This window comes from Malus domestica, chromosome 07 (assembly GCF_042453785.1).
Source record: "Malus domestica chromosome 07, GDT2T_hap1".
NCBI classification, from domain to species: Eukaryota; Viridiplantae; Streptophyta; class Magnoliopsida; order Rosales; family Rosaceae; genus Malus; species Malus domestica.
This window is the reverse complement of record NC_091667.1, coordinates 29,203,075-29,221,430: the sequence shown is the minus strand read 5'-3', so window position 1 is coordinate 29,221,430 and position 18,356 is coordinate 29,203,075. Positions and strand designations below refer to the sequence as shown.

The following is an 18,356-nucleotide window of genomic DNA, read 5'->3' as shown; positions in this document are numbered from 1 at the left end:
ATTTTCGATAACTAGACATATGGGATCATATGGTTTACTGAGACTAATCAGGACTTTCTGTACAAGCCTTTCATTAGACAGAATCTCACCAAATGTTTTCATCTGATTAATCAATTCATTTAGCCTAGTAAGATACCCAAACAGAGTTTCATCATCACACATCCTAGCATACTCAAATTCACGTCTCAGATTTTGTAGTTTCACAGATCTTACCTGATCACCACCATGGTACTCGCCATATAACAGATCTCATGCCATCTTCGCAGAATCTGCATTAGCTATCCGAGGGAATATCTGATCTGAGACTGCGTTCTGAATAATACCCAGAGCTTTTGCATCCTGCATATAGGTAGCAACAATTTTCTCATCGCCTTCTTCTCCTAAGCTTCCTTCAGCCTTTTCCTTCTTTGAGTTTAAAACCGTAACACCTTTTTCCACAAATTTCCATAACCCATGAGATTTGAAAATCGTCACCATCTTGATTCTCCAGAACTCGTAGTTCTCACCGGAGAAGATCGGAGTTCTTACCTCAGAACTTCCAGATCCAGCCATCTTTGAGCTTTGATGATGCGAATACAAATCGAAATCGGGTTTTATGAAATTCCGGCAACGTCACCCAATCCAGAACAAGCTCGAGTGTAGCTCGATTGGTTTTACGCCCAGATCTCAAATGATCGAACTCGGCTCTGAGGCCATGTTAAAGTTCTATTAGTTATTTTGTAGATGAAGGAGGAGTAGTAGGAATAAGGAATGAGAAGCAGATCAAGGAAATGGAGAGAAGATTTTGATGGTGGTGCTCTCTCTGTACTAACTTGCAGAGAGAGATCTATATATGTATTCCTTCACGCACACACACTGTGCACACTGGATGGGTTACAAAGTATATCAGAAAGATGATCTCAGCCACACATCTAGATGGATACAAAGAGATCTTTACACCTATTACTAAGACCCTTTTACAATATGAGCCCTACACTTGGTGAAATTACCAAAGTGAATACACAATTAAATACAAGGCTTATTTACTTCTAATTTCAAAGTAAGCTCAATAGCTTATACACTAACAGGGTCTGGTTAATTTCACTGCTTGGGATATCGGATATGGCAAGTGTTTTAGATAATTCTAGCAGTCGCGACAGTTTTAATAAACAGGAAGTGGGATCAAGCGGGCTGGATGGACCTTGTTCGGAGGATAAAGGTACCGCCTTTTGTTCGGATTTTAGCGTAAAGATGGGTGATGAATAATCGAATGGTCTGTCTGTTGTTTCGTTATGTAGGTCTGTGTTTTTCAGTTTTATAGAATGTAGATATAAGTTGCTGTAGTTTTGGGCGTTGGAAATGTAATTAAGCCCCCTTGGGCCCATAGCTTTGTTTCATACTGTGCCTCCATAGTTAAGTGTTCATGGTTAGATATTTGAATGGATGAAATTTGAATTTTGAACCGTCCTGTATCCATAACCTTTCGTTCTTCTTGTTCCGTTGTTCTTGCTGTGCTGTGCTTTTGGATGAACTAAGAGCGCTTTCAAATTATTGCAGAAGCTGTTATTTCAAGGCTCAATTAATCTTTTGCTCCAGAAACTAACTTCGACTCAGACTTTGTCCCTTCGAGCTGAAAAGTTGTCACTTAATTTCGTCTCGCTGGACATGCAACTCTAATTTCATGGCCAATGGGGACTGATAGGATTGTTTGTTAGAGTTCATAGCTTTTGGTATTTAGTTTTATGAAGGTTTTGGTTGTTTGGGAAGAAGGAAAATTGCAGAGAAAATGGAGCTATGATGCTGCGAGAGTGATGATAGTTCACTTTCTTATTTCACACACCTCTAACCAAATATAACCGTTAAAGAGGAGATAGAGAAGTGAGATTCTTCTCTAACAACTTTACATCAAGATTAAATCATAGCATTTGATTCTATCACCCTACGAGATGATTACACTTGTTATAATCTATCACTTAAATCCTAAGCTAGATAAGAGACCACTTCAACTATGATCCAATGACTCAAATTACATCCGAAATTAAACATATAAAAAAAATAAAATTCAAAACTTGTAACTTTGCCTCCAAGATATCAGCTCAAGGGTTACACATCAACATTGTTAAGTGTTGTTGAAGCTTGACAAGACCGTTTCTTGTATCCCTAGCTATATATTATTTTCCAAGTCTAACAAATACACATAATATAAAATATTCCAAGTTGAAAAACAAATAAAAAAGTTGATCACCTAAACCCAAACAGACTTTATTAGGGAACTTTAACGAAAAACTCTCGGTACTACTCATTTTAATGAAAAATTATATTTTTACACTAAAAAGTCAATCTTGGTACTATTCACTTTACCCTTATTTTGTCATTATCGTTAAAACTCAAAGTTTTCAAGTCCTTTTCATTAGGGTGGTGCTATTCACTCCTAGTTTTACTTCTCACATATACTTCTTAAATTCGGGCCGTCGGATTGAATGAATTGAAAAAGATCAACAGATAAAAATTAACAAAAATGTGTATGAACCTGGAAGGTAAAAAGAAGTGTGAATATCATATATTAATTGCACTACAAGAAGAGTTCTTCTTCATCTTTGTGACTGATTAATTCAAAACGCTCTTTTGGTTGATGGTTGCAAGTTGCAACCAAGGTTAGGGTTTATGTTCCCTAATATCTGTTTGATTTCAATAATTACGTGTCAATCTTCTGTCATTACGTGACTATTTAAATAATAAAATAGTAATACAAGAAAGCAAATTTTTTATATTGTAAGTGACGTTCAAAAAGGAAATTTTATGAGCACCTGCATTCATACAAAAATTATGTGTATATATATATATATTAATCCTTTTCATAAAGAAATGGAGTGGGTGAATCGTGAATGTAAAGGCCATGCTGGTTGGGATTCGTGCTGAGGTTGGCAATCTTGATAACCCTCAAACCCTAATCAGATTATGTCAAGACAAGGATTGCATGGCCTTCCACTTTCCGTGTCTTTTTGTTTATGTGGTCACGGTTAAATTACGTCAACATTTTATATTACTATTTATTTTTATCTTATTATCTCTATAAAAAAAATATATAAAATGTTGATGTAGCTTAACCGTGACCATACAAAACAAGAAGGCACCGAAAGTGGGAGGACAGACAATCCTTGTCCAGTATGTTAATTGTTTACTAATTCTTCTGTTCCCGTTTAGGGTTTCTAACACAATTACATTAATCAAATGATTAATTCGAATTTGAGTGGAATACCCATTTAACAAGACACTCCCTATTTCACATTCATCCACTTACAAATTCCCACTGTCATCCTTACATGAAGACTTCATCCAAAACCAGATTTGATGTGTTTTTTATTTCCCACTAACACACAAGTTGCTAGCTAGTCATTGGAAGAAATCTACATTCATTTTGTGTATGGTCTATTTATGTTACCGTTATCATTGATTGACACGTGTTAATAAATTTAATACATCTTAACTTTATTATTATAAACTTAACACGTGTCAATCAACGAAAAATGTGACAAAAAAACCACACACAAAATAAGTACACAAAATTTAACCTCTAATTATTTTCATTTCACGAAATAATTATTAGCACGTGAAAATAATTGTCCAACACTTCTTCTTTCATAAGGTTGATGCACAAAACCGGAGGGGTCTTGGAACAACATAAATCCGACCGTGAATCTGCAAGAAGGTAAATAACACAAGATGTATCGTGGTTCACCCCAATGTTTGGGCTACGTCTACACTGATATTGTATTTCTCAGTTTGTGAGAGGATTGTGAGGGAGAGAGAGCCTCTGTAATGAGAATGAGGCTTTGGGGATCTCAGACCTAAGAATTGGCCTCTCCAAATGAGAAGGGTGAGGAGTCATTTTATAGACTAAGGGCTCCTCACTTATTACATATTTGCCCCTTCATTTATTACATAATTACATTTGAGTCATCCGAGTATTTATACGAGATCTAAATACGAAGGCCCTAAGTATGGTACAAACAGTAGTCCCCTAAGTCTTCAGTCAAGAGAGTCTTTTGGCTGAAGACTTAAAATTCAGTCCATGTGTGGGCCGAAGTAATTAGATGTCGTCTAGAACTGATACTCGATATGAAGCGGTGCTCAATCTGAAATGATGTTCAACTAGAAGTAGCACATGTTGCGAGGCTGCTCGGTTTGTGGCTTATGTTGCCTTGGTTGGCTCGGCTTGTGATGTTGAAGGTGAGGGAGTCCCTTTTATAGAATAAGGGCTCACTCCTCAATACATAAATGATGGGCTAGAGTTGATGCTCGCGGCGAGGCGGTTGCTCAGCAGGCGGCGATACTCTCTAATGATGGTGAATGAGTCCCTTTTATAAACTAAGGGCTCGCTTCTCAATACATAAGTGATGGGTTAAGAGTGATGCTCGCGACGAGGCGGTTGCTCAGCAGGCGGCGATGCTCTCTAATGAAGGTGAGGGAGTCCCTTTTATAAAATAAGAGCTCGCTCCTCAGTACTTGAATAATGGGTGCTCTCTAATGAAAGTGAGGGAATCCCTTTTATAGAATAAGGGCTCGCTCATCAATACATAAATAATAGGCTAAGTCCCCAAAGTATTTTTCATGAGGCCCAGTTGAGGCCTAATTTATGGTACATAATGTAGTCCCTCATGTCTTCGGTCAATAGAGTTTGTTGGCTGGAGACTTCAAAATGAATCCTTGTATGGGCCGAAGTGGCGGTTGTTCGGAGGCGGTATTTGTATATCCTGCACTGAAGCTTTGTAGGTGAAGCTTTGCAAGTGAAGCTTTTGAAGCTAGAGCTCTGTAAATGAAGCTTTCGAAGCTAGAGCTTTTGTAAATGAAGCTTTTGAAGCTAGAGCTCTGTAAATGAAGCTTTCGAAGCTGGAACTTTTGTAAATGAAGCTTTTGAAGCTAGAGCTCTGTAAATGAAGCTTTCGAAGCTGGAACTTTTGTAAATGAAGCTTTTGAAGCTAGAGCTCTGTAAATGAAGCTTTCAAAGCTAGAGATTTGTAAATGAAGTTTTCAAAGCTAGAGATTTGTAAATGAAGTTTTTGAAGTTAGATTGACATGAGTGATGCTCATGAATGTTTATGTGGATTGACATGAGTGATGCTTATGGATGTTGACATGAGTGATGTTCATGAATGTTTAACATGAGTGATGCTCATGAATGTTGACATGAATGATGGTCATGAATATTTATGTATGATTGTCATGAGTGATGCTCATGAATGTTTATGTATGAATGACATGAGTGATGCTCATGTATAATTTTTGAGTGCTGAACGTACTTTTGATCACCTAGTGGGTGATAATAGCGGCAGGGTGCCGAATAATTTTGAAGTATTGGGCTTACTTTTGATCACCTAGTTGGTGATAATAGCGGCAGGGTGCCGAATAATTTTGGAGTACTGGGTGTACTTTTGATCACCTGGTTGGTGATAATGGCGGCAGGTTGTCGAATAATTTTTGTAGTACTGGACGTACTTTTGATCACCTGGTTGGTGATAATAGAGGGTCTGGCTCTTTTGGGCATATGGGCATTCGCTCTCCACATAACATTCCAGCCCATTTATTTTGGGCTTGCCTTTTTTTTTTAATTATTTTTATTATTACCCTCTGATGGGGTTATACAAATGTCTCCGAAAGATAAGAAAAATAAATTACATGTTTTCAGCATGTTGATGGGCATCTTCTGGTCCAACAGAAAGTGGAGACAGAGAACCTTGGTAGGCATCTTCTTATCTTTAATCTTGTTATCTTGTGGGGTAATGGAATAGTGGAATAGTGGAGCATTTTCTTTTCGGCTTTTCCTTTTCTGCTTTCTTTTGCTTTTACTTTCTCTTTTCTACTTTTGTTTCTTTTCCTGTAGCTTTACTGGTGATCTCCATTTTCTTTTCCTAGCGCTCCATGGTCATTTCCCACCACAGATGCCTGCTGTCCACCAAAGTGATCAATGAGGTTGAGGACATCCTGTGAAAGGGCAAATAGAACCCTCTCTTCCACCATGCTGACCACCATTGAAATCGACTCCCTTTACGAGGGTATTGATTTATACTCCACCATCACCCGTGCCAGATTCGAGGAGTTGAACATGGATCTTTTCAGGAAGTGTATGGAGCCAGTTGAGAAGTGTTTGACGGATGCCAAGATGGACAAGAGCAGCGTCCATGATGTTGTGCTTGTCGGAGGATCCACCCGTATTCCCAAGGTGCAACAGCTTTTCCAGGACTTCTTCAATGGCAAGGAGCTTTGCAAGAGCATCGACCCTGATGAGGCCGGCCCCGGAGCGCCTGTTTCGCGTGCCGACGTTACTCCAACGGCTTAGATCTTTGGATCCCGTTGAATCACCCCTCTCAGCTTCAACCCCAGACTTCTAAGTAGAAACGGCGATGAAGATGAGCAATAGGAGGGGGAGGGAGCACGCAATCGTTCTGGGAATCGAGCGACACCCCATGACTGCAAAAATCAGACGGTTTAAAGCTGTGGTGGGTAAAGGATTTTATCGGGAACGTGGATCGGAATCCTTGTTTGGTGCTTTGCTGAGATCCTACGTATGCCTGTAGAAATTTGGAGAGATCTAAAAAGAGACATAGAGATAGATCTTTGCTGAATGCAGCGAAGATCTCTAATAGCAGCCACTTGAATTTGAAATATGTATGAGCACTGAGATTATTACCAACAAAATTAACGCTGCTGTACTGTGAGGAGCTGGGTTAGCTACTGAGGAGGAAGACTTGTTGATTAGTGGAAGATCCATTTTCTCAACAACCCGAAATCATTCAACCCGACTCCGAATCCAAAATCGAAACTTGAGATACCAACCGAGAGAAAAAGTAGCGAGTGTATGAGCTTTTGAAGAGCTAGTGGGTTTAGTGAGCTAATGGGTTATTTAACAAGTGATTTTAGAGAGAGAAAGATTTGGTTTTTAGAGAGAAAGAGGTTGTGGGATTTTGTCTTGCAGTTGTAGAGAGAGAGAGAGACTGAGTGAGATAGGAGGTGGCTCCGTGGGTTTTCTGGGAAAGCTTTGGGTTGTTGGGTTTTTGCAGATTTTGCAGATTCACGGTAGAGGTGAAAAAATGAAAGAGAACCGACATAACTTTTTGTGTTGTTTCCCACAGACAGCGTCAAATGTTGATGCATAAAACTGAAGGGGTCTTGGAACAACGTAAATCCGACCGTGAATCTGCAAGAAAGTAAATAACACAAGATGTATCGTGGTTCACCCCAATATTTGGGCTACGTCCACACTGATATTGTATTTCTCTGTTTGTGAGAGGATTGTGAGGGAGAGAGAGCCTCTGTAATGAGAGTGGGGCTTTGGGGATCTCAGGCCTAAGAATTGGCATCTCCAAATGAGGAGGGTGATGAGTCCTTTTATAGACTAAAGGCTCATCACTTATTACATATTTGTCCCTTCATTTATTACATAATTATATTTGAGTCATCCGCGTATTTATACGAGATCTAAATACGGAGGCCCTAAGTATGGTACAAACACATAATGTCAATTTTGCAATACTAATCAGTATTTTTATTATTTTAAACTTTACCTTGGTATTTATATGGAATGCCGTCATATTCATGTCATATGCCCACTCGTATAAGAATAAATATGAAAAATGGGGTTGGAATAAAGCAGAATATGCGGTAGGATAACATATATCAGTAGATATGTGTACTGTATGTGTAGTCTTGTCATGTGAATGACTCCAATAAATCATCCCCAAAAGTCAATGACCGGTCTATTCCGATGGAATGTAAACATATTCTAATCCTAACTCATTTTTTCAATCCATATAAGTCACCTCCGTTTAGCTTAATTAGCTTGAAAATAAATTGTTAGGAAATACATGAAGTGTTTCGTGATAAAACATCATACCTAGATATATTCACAGCCTTACCTCATCATTATATGAAATTAAGTGGTATCCCTTTAGGGTGCGTTTGGTACGCAGACGGAACGGAACGGGACGGGACGGGACGGGACGGAACGAAGGTGTAATTTTTGAAAAAGACATGGGGTATATTTGTCTTAAAATGGTAAAACATTGCGTTCCACAAACGTGGAACAAACCCGTTCCAGGGGGGGAGGTGGAACTCAAAAACACTCAAAATCTGTCCCGTGGAACAGCCCGTTCCACCCATTTTTGGCGCACCAAACGCGGGACGGAACGCCTCGTCCCGTTCCGTCCCGTCCCGTCCCACGTACCAAACGCACCCTTATAGCGGTTTCTGTAGAAAAATAAAGAAAGAAATGATTTTCGTGTACTATTTTTCTCTTTGTAAACACCCTTATTTTACTTCTTAAAACAAAGTAGACGTACCAAAAAGGCGTAAAAAAGGAAGAAAAATATTGATTCGGATACCCTTTAAATCTTAAGATTTACAAACAATTTTTTTCGTTGATAAGATGTAGAACTATGTGAGAGTCAGATTCAAAAACAATTGTCTCGATACCGCTATTTCCCATGCCAGTTGATATGTACGTAGTTAAGTGTAAATGTCTTCATTAATCTACTTTACTTAATTTCTGGGGTGCACGAGAGACTATAGTGTGTAGTAAGTGGACGACCACGTACTCATTGTGAGCTCCTAGTTTTTGTCTCTCTGGATTCAGTCTCTTCATGTATTTACATTGTTGATGTACAAAATCGAATGAATTTCAAACAACGTAAAGTGTCAAGTTTGTGACGTTAACATGGTTGCTTCGATTACCAAGTGATAATAGTATGTAAAGAGATAGAGATGAGAAACAAACAAAGATGTACATGATTCGGATTGCCCCTTTAGCAAGACACTCCTATGTCACATTCATCCACTTACAAATTCCCGCTGTCATCCTTTAGTGAAGATGTCATCCTAACCAATGAAGGTTGGTCAGAGTGGAAGGGGCTCTGGTCGCTTAAGCAAGTGGTCTCAGTTTCGAGCCCTTGTGGATGCAGCAAACTTTCTTGGGAGAGGTCCCCGCATATGCACCCGACAGTACCTCGAAGGATTAGTCCTGGGCTTTGCCTGGGGATACCTTGGGAAACCTAAAAAAAGATGTCATCCTAAACCTTTCATGTGTTTTTCATTTCCCTAACACACAAGTGCTAGCTAGGCATAGGAGGTTAGGGCTTGAAATCTGCTAGGTTTAATTTGTGTGTGGTCTCTTTTTATGGTCATTATTATTGATTGACACGCGATAATAAAATTAATTATCCTTAATTTTGTTGTCATAAACTAATTAACATGCGTCAATCAATTATAAAAGTGACGAAAATATCACATACAAAATGAGTACAAAAACTTGACCTCTAATTTTTTTTCATTTCACGAAATTATTATTAACACACGATGATAATTGTCCGAAATGTCCTCTTTCAGAAGGAAAATTTTGCAGTGCTAGCATTTTTATTATTTAAACTTTGACTTGGCAGTTATATGGAATTCCATCATCTTTATGTCATATGCCCACATATACAAGAACTTATGACAAAAATTGGTCTGGAATAAAGCATAATACGCGGGAGGATCTGTGTACTGCATAGTCTTGTCTTGTGTCTGACTACAACAAAACGGATTTGGATCCTCTCCTGAGCTAATGGAGAGGATCCTCCTGACCAAGTGTTATGGGCCGTTGGATTTTCATCCAATCGTTATAATTATTATAACTTTAAAAGGACCCACCTATTTGTAGCCGTTGGATTAAAATCCAACGGTCCATAACACTTGATCAGGAGGATCCTCTCAGTTAGCTCAGGAGAGGATCCAAATCCCAACAAAACATCCCCCCGCAGTCAGTGACCAGTCTAATCCGACGAACGTGAACGTATTTTAATCTTAATTCATTTTTTTCACTCTTTACGAGTCACCACTTAACTTAATTAGCTCGAAAAGAAATTGTTAGGAATTAATTGCTCATAAAAGGAATATATAAGACGTGGTAGCTCTCTCCAAATTACACGGACTATTTCGTGATAAAACATCATACCTAGATAGGTTCATGGCTTATCATTATATGGATCTAATTAAGTAGTTAAGTTAGATACAATAACTTAAGCAGTTGTATCCGTTAACACGGTTTCCGTAGAAAAATAAAGGAGAAATGATTTTTGTGTATTATTTTTCTCTTTGTACCCACTCTTGCTTCACTTCTTAAATTCACCGTCTATGTACCAAAAAAGCGTAAAAAAAAAGTTCCGTCCTTGATTTAAAAAGTAGGATGAATCTACATAAACATCTCCTCCCGACGTCTCTAATCTCGTACTGATTCTGATATCTCATAAACCTTATGATTTACAAACCAATACTTTTCGTTGATAAGATGCACATGAAGAAAGTTGAGGTTCCATTATTGTTTGGACTCAATTTTACACTATCAGTTTGAGGATTCGATGCCGTTGAATGAGCAGAATTTTAGACCGTTGAATGACAAAGTGGTTGAAATGATTTTTAGTTATTATTAAGAAATAATATTGTGATTTTAATCATGATATTATCTCTTGGTAATATGTTAAATTGTTTGAACCTAATATTTGTCTAAATCCAAATTGATTTGAATGATGCTGGAATATGGGGATATGCACATCATCAGATAATGAAGCATGCAAGACATGAAGATATTATGATTTTTTTTATTATCATAATAATTATCTTTTAATATGAATTATCTTACCATTTTCTTAAACAGGATAAATAGGATGCGAATTATATCCCCAAGCAAGCAGTACAATTCAAATTGATTTGGGATGTCTAGTGTGTGGATGTGTGGATTGGATCAGTTTGGTCTGGTTGACGGATTCAAGTGGTATGCTGCAAAATGATATTAAGTTGATATTGGAATGTTATTTATTTGCAGACGTCACTTGGAAGCTGCTAATGGGGTTGAATTTTGAATTGATTATTATCCATTTAAAATATGGTGATAATTAGTAAAAAAAATGAATTTGAAATTCATTTAGACGGGGATCAAGATGCATGCATGGATGGGTTTAAAGGTGATGGAATTATGATGATGAGATAAGAAGCCTAGGTAGGCTAGGCCTTTGGTCATGATCTGATAATCCTAGATAGGCTTTTATTTTGTTTGAAAAGTCACGAATAGCCATCTAGAAGATAGGCTTTAGCCTATGCCACGGATCATTCTTTCATTCCCCGAGTTTGAGTTTTAGTTGGTCTCTACGAAATTATCAAGCATTGCCAAGCAAAAAATATGAATGTTTTAAATACAAAATACTTTGCGACAGAGAAAGCCCTTCCAAAAATCAACACACAAATTGTCCTTTGCAAAACTTCTCAACAACCTTGAGATTTTTTTCCTCTTCCCCTTTCTTCCTGCAAACACATTTTCAGTTAACACATCTTCAGTTTGGATAAATAGCACTGTGAAGGCAACCGACAACATCTTCAGTTTGGATAGACAACACTGGAGTCGTAGAATTAGCTAACCGATGAGCACCTTCAGTTTGGATAGACAACACTCAGCATTGCTTCAAGGCCGCATGGTTATTTATCCAAGTTTCAGTCGATAAGGATTTTTGAGTCCTTGTTGGTAGAGGTTATCTCATCAGTCTTCTCGGCAAAGTGAGGTGTTACAGGTTACTAGACTCGGCATATTGAACGTCGAGTTTTGCTTTATGATTGGATATTCACAGGTACATTTTAGAGTTCGGCACTTTGACAGCCGAACCACTTTTACCATCAAGACATTTATCTCTTTCGAGTATTTGTGTCCGTACAGTCTGATACCGGTTCGGTGTACTTATACTCTCACAAATATAATTACCAAGCTGAGCCCGATGCCGACGATTTGTGAATTTCGCAGAATTAGCAGCCTTGTCTTCAGGCTCTAGAAACCAAAGGCCGATACGCGTTCCTTCCTCGGCCGCAGTCGTAAGATTGAGAAGTCAGCAGCGTGCTCAACGCCACATCAACACATTTTACTCCCTAGCTGAGCTTGGCTGACGAGTTGGCACGCCCCGCACACAATCGAATGACGTAGTTAGCTTATTAGTTACTCGGCTTAGGCGCCACGTATGCTTGGTAGTTTTTACGGTAAAAAACTATAAAACCAATTGGTAATTTGGAGAGTAACTCAACCTCTTATAAGCACATGCAAGGTACTTCTCTCATCAATGTGGGATTCATTCTCAACACGCCCCCTCACATGCGGCGAATTTTCAATCCTAACACGTGGACATCACAAATGGGGTAACGTGAAGCATGTGTGGTTATTGGACTTCATACTTGGGACAACCTGCTTTGATACTATGAAGAAAATTGAGGTTCCACCATAAAACTAATTGCAATATGGAGAGTAGCCTAACCTCTTATAAGCATATGTAAGGTTCATTCCCTCATCAATGTAAAATTCATTCTCAACAACACAACTACATGAGAGTCAGATTAAAAAATAATTGTCTTGATACCTATTTCCCATGCCATCTTAAGCCATAATATATCTCCCGTAGCTCCGCTTCAAGCACTTGTCCAACACCCAGATTAATAGCAAAACCGGTGATCCAATCTCCCTATCGTTTCTAAGGACTCCATCTGCTGCAATAACCTCATTTTCTGAAGCTGCAACCACTAGTTTTTTTAAGAACTAAATTTTGGTGTTCATTATCTGGAATTTTCTATGGCAATGATGATTACGAGGACGACGACTTTCCATTGTCTTGTCGATTTCTAAATCCCCAACTTGATGAGGACGACAACGACTCACTCGTTCCTCTCGTCGACAATATTATATTTCCACCAAATAAATTAGCCATTTGTGGGAGGATAAGGATTGTCTGCCCTCCCACTTCCGGTGCTCTCCCGTGTCTTTTTGTTTTGTGTAGTCACGGTTAAACCACGTCAACATTTTATATTGTTTTTTTAGAGATAATAAGACAAAAATGAATAGTAATATAAAATGTTGACGTGACTTAATCGTGACCACATAAACAGAAGGGCACGGGAGGGCATCGAAAGTGGGAGGGCAGACAATCCTTGTCCTTTGTGGGAGTCAGCTTGGGCAACTTTCGATTTTAATAATGCATGTCATTTTTTCAACATCATATCGTATGTCAATTTGTAGCCGAAAAAGAAGAAATATTGTATACAATTTTCCATCGTAAGAGAGGACTCAAATGTTGGACGTATTATTTTTAAGAAAAACTAATGAAAAATGTTTGAAAACTTTGAGTTTTAATGATAAGGACAAAATAGAGAGTAAAGTGAATAGTAATAGGATTGACCTTTTAGTGTAAAAATGTGGTTTTTCGTTAAAATGAACAGTATCAAGAGTTTTTCGTTAAAATTCTGTTCTTTTAACGTACTAAAAAAGAGTCGAGAAAAATAAATATGTGTGAATTCTTTTATGATGTGAAATCAGACTGAATGTGAACACTCTATAGCTAGATTGATGAATTCGTCATTCTCTCTTTGAAACACGGTATGTTATAGCTGTTGGATTGTAATTTGTATTTGCAGTCAATACGATTTTACAATTTACACTAACCTATGCAAGTATATACGGTTGATATATACATAGTTTTTTTTTTTTGGAAAAAAACGATATTATCTACACTATACGTAGTTAAGTGTAAATGTCTTCATTAATCTGCTTTGCTTAATTCCTAGGGTGCACGAGAGACCACAGTGTGTAGTAAGCAATGTATTAAATATCGGTAATATCGGAAATATCGATAGTCCGAAAACACGGAAATATCGACGGAAATATCGGTAAAATATCGATATCGATAAAAATTACATGGAAACCACGGAAATTGTAAGAAAAACTTGGAAATTTTTATTGAAACTTTGCAGGATGTTTATTTAGTCAATTATCTATTAGTTTATCACAAAAATTGGAAGGAAATGCATTGCATGATGGATTTAACATTATCAAGTTGATTATATAGCGAGCTGGCAAACATTGTGAGTGTAGAAAATATGTAGTAATTAATGAAAGAAGTTTAAACACACCATAATCATTTATATATAATGAATTAGTACAATATTTTACACTTTATACATTGCATGGTAAAATACATAAGTGACTTAGTACCACATAGAGTTCTTATGAGGTTCAAAATTTTAACTATCTTTATCATCTCTATGTGTAGAGTAAGTGTATTTTAGCATATTTTCACAAAAACATAAGTGATATGGTGGTCAATGTGTTGAAGGAGTAAAATGGGAGGGGTTTGAATCCCTTTTTAAATATAGAAATTTATCCTAAAATTTAAAAAAATCTATTTTTTATTATTTTCTGTCCCTTACCTTCTCGAACCCACAAATACACCCTTTTTCCATCTCCCTCCTACAGTCCTACCATTAACTCCTCCTCTAGAACCTTTTAGAAACAACAAAATCGAAATCCTCACCCTCTCCTCTCTCGTCTCTCCCTCTCTCTGAGCTGCTGCTTCCGGTACTGCCTGCTGCAGCAAGACCAGCAGCAGACGAGATCGATCGAGTTGGCTTTCGTCTCCAATCCAACTTTTCTGTTTGGTTGGTGGGAGATCTCGTCTGCTTTCATGTCCAATCCAACTTTTCTGTTTGGTTGGTGGGAAAATCCCTACTCTCTGTTCATCCCCAAACCTTTAAATCCACGCTTTCAAGGTAATACACGCCGGCTCCTTGATTTAATTCCATTTTTTTATTGAATTTTCCATTTCCAATACCTAGAAATCTAATTACACAAAAAATAATAGGAAGTAAAATTTCATATCTCTAGAAATTTTTGTTTTCTAATCCTCCGCGGTTTCTCGGCAACCAAACGGAGCGTTAAATCATTTTAATTAAATAAAATAACGTTTTTTATTTATTTGTTTGTTGAACGGATTTTTGGTATATCAGTTGCTATTAGAGCTCGGATCCGAGAAGCCAAAGGCCAAAAAACCATGTCCTCATTGCCGGCCGAGCAGAACGGCGACTCGGCGCCTACTGGAAGCAGTGGAGGCGGAGGAGATTCGCAAAGATCGCTTCCGACGCTGTTTTTGACCAAAACGTATCAGCTCCATCCGTCGATATCGCGATATTATCCAAAATATCGCGATATTATCGATAATATCGCGATATTTTGACGAAAACCAATCGGATATGTGTAGAAATATCGGACTCCCAAAAAAACGATAATATCGGCGAAATATCGCCGATATTATCGATTTTTTATACCATGGTAGTAAGTGAACGACCACGTACTAAGTGTGAGCTCCTAGTTTTGTCTCTCTGGGTTCAGTGGGTTGCAAGAAAGCCCAACCATATTTCTCTTCATGTATGCATTATTACGTACATATATCGAACCAGATTTCATGTGCGACTTTAACTTCCAGTATTGATGTATGAATTAAGTTACTTATAACAAGCAATACAATAATTGCAACGGATCAACTCATCGTAACAAAGTTACGTCATCATAACAAAATTACAACGTTATAATTGGGTTATTCAAAATTATGTTTCGAACTCGTTATAAATATATATTTTGGATTATTCAAAATTATGTTTCGAACTCGTTATAAATATATATTGTCCTTATCATCTCTATAAGTTGGATTTGAACCTTTCGAACCGAACGAAGACAACTACCTCTAGATCGTATACTACTAGGTAGACCAATTTCAGCCATTAATTTGTTCCCCTTTTGGTTAATTAGATGCGAAAACCGTTAGAAAGGTTCTTTCATTTGGTGGACCACGACAACGAACTAGGTTAATTAAGTGGATATTGGCTTTATTTATATTAAACTATTTGCATTATTAGTCATAACGTGGAAGTCACTGTCCTAATTAATTATATCAAAAAGAGGTTTATTTGCTTGATAACACGGGCATATTTTGACTAATATGCCTCATTTGAAAATAGAAGAAAATATATCTAACATACTAATTAATACTATGTGCTATGCAGATGATGAGAAATATATTCTTCACTTGAAATAATATTCATTAATTTCTTGTTGCACAACAAAAAGTTTGGTTCTTTACGTATAACAAGTTATTCATTTTTGCATAAAATATCAAATTTGTGATCAAAATGATTTTTTTTTATATATGTGTCAAATTATATTTGCATGTAAAAAACCAAATAATTTTGTTTATATATATGGAATGAAGATGAATAATCACATATCATCCACCATTACTGACGGTTGTCAAACTTTTAAAATAGCTTCAAATTAATTTAGAAATTATTACCAGGCGAAATCGTTTGCAATAATATAATATACATGAACTTGACTAGTCACAAGGTCCTGGTCAAGCATGAACAAACCGGAAAGGGATCATCTCCGAATCCTTCCTCATAATCTATCAAATTAGAAAATCTGTGCCATTGAAATTTGATCTAACGGTTGAAGTTATTATAATTTTTTAAAATGGACTCCTGTTTGTAGCTATTGAATCTTTCAATAACATAGATTCTCCTGATTTAATGAATTAAGAAGAAGGAATTCGGAGATGATCCATTTCCAAATAAACCATACAAAGATTTAACTAAATGTTTCTAGTAAAATCTACAGTTCAAAAAGATGCTAATCATACATAAGGATTCAACAACTAACACCATCATGCGTCACTGGCGCGGAAATCAAAATCGAATCTATTTGCCACGTCATACAACATATTTTATGTCCCCGTTTACGGCTCGTCTTGCAAACATAATATCACCCTTTCCGGCACGAGATCAGGTTACTGCGGCACAACATCGTGCCACGCGTCAACTCCTCCCTCGAGGTTCCACATGTATTAGAGTAAAGCTTCGCAGGCACAAAAATCTAATCCGCGCTCCCCCATTACATGTGCGTTGATGCTTTTGTTTAGCAACTAAACACGACCTTAAACACTGCTTAAGTTGCACTTTTCAGACTTTTAAGTTCATTGTGAACCCATCTATGTTTAGATCATACCGTTTTTAATTTCATTCGTGATTATAAAAGTCTATGTCGAGATATTGAATCATGTTACTCGTAAAACAATCATCATAAAAACATGAGATTCTTGTAATTTCATCTCATCGACCCAACTATTATTTAACCATAGTGAGACCTGCTCTAAACAAATAACTATACCGAAGTCTATCCACTATTACCCTTGTCTACCCTAATCAAATTTACGGCAAAGACAAAGAAAGGTGTTTTTGAGGCCATGTTCTATCTTTTAAAGATTGCCCACTTTCCTTTGTGAATTATTGGACCTTCTTTCTTTTCTTTTCATGGGTTCATTTGATCTTTTAAGTGGGTAAGGTATGAACGTCCTTATCACCTATGAATTGAGAAAATATTGAAAGCAACAACAAACATTAAGAAATGAAAAACAAATAAAATAAAAACCTTGCTTAAACCTAATGCAGATTTCAAAAGGCAAAACTAGTATCTACATTTTTAAAATTGTCAAAATTCTTGACTTAGGGGATCAAGTAATTCAAGAGCAATGCATAGCTAGTCAAAGTTGAGTAGAGCTCGTACTCAAAATTCTTCATGTCTGATTCACATAACTTTGTGCTTATAATCAGAATCGTTCATATTATGAAATCACTATGTAAAGATCATCTCTGTAAAAAATGAATTGAAACTAAGGTCATTAAGTTGATCAACTGTAGGAAATAGATAAACGTTTTTGCAATGCTTTTACCATTTCTGTCCATCTGTCTTTTTACAATTCAATGTCTAAACGACCTTAGTTTTAATTGATTTTTTGCAGATATAGTATTTATAAAGTCATTTATAATGTGAACAATTGTGATCATAAACACGAAGTTCTATTAATCAGAAACGAAGAATTGTGAATAGGAGATCCTACTAATCATTTGAGTACTCAAGTATTAGCTATACTTACTACATATTTGTATCATCTCTCTAATAGAGGTAGCACCCATCAATATATGTGGGTCTCATCTCTATTAGAGAGATGATACAAATATGTGATAAGAGTAGCATAATTGTTTTCTTAATTCAAATATGCATTCATGGATTCGACAGAGTCCCATGATCATAATCACGAGATCAAGTTTCAAGTTTTAATCATGAGTCGAATTAAAGAGATTCAGATGACATTGGAATAAAATGAAGACAAAATAAAAGGTAAAGTAAATAGTACCATAATTGATTTTTTTAGTGTAAAAATGTGATTTTTCGTTAAAGTGAATAGTATCATTAACTTTTCGTTAAAATTCTTCAAAAAAATGTATAGAAAGTCAAAAACGAAAGACAGAGCAATTGCATCACGGTTAAATCTATTAAGTTTGGTAATTGTCCAAGGAGTGTGATATCCACATACTTTTTTTACTTCTCTTATACATTTTTAGTTTTCGGCCGTCAGATCGGATGAATTGAAGAAGATCAACATACATAAATTAACAAGAAATGTGTAAGAAGTAAAAAGAAGTGTGTGGATATC

The 18,356-nt window shown here is 36.8% G+C and overlaps 1 long non-coding RNA gene across 1 annotated transcript; it reads right to left on the bottom strand.

Annotated features, from left to right (window-relative positions):
• Window positions 1-5,538: 5,538 nt before the first annotated feature.
• LOC139197879 (uncharacterized) lies at window positions 5,539-6,957 on the bottom strand. Its single transcript, XR_011583254.1, has 2 exons — window positions 6,668-6,957; window positions 5,539-6,548 (listed from the first exon to the last, which is right to left on the bottom strand). It is a non-coding gene; the product is annotated as an uncharacterized lncRNA (long non-coding RNA).
• Window positions 6,958-18,356: the final 11,399 nt, after the last annotated feature.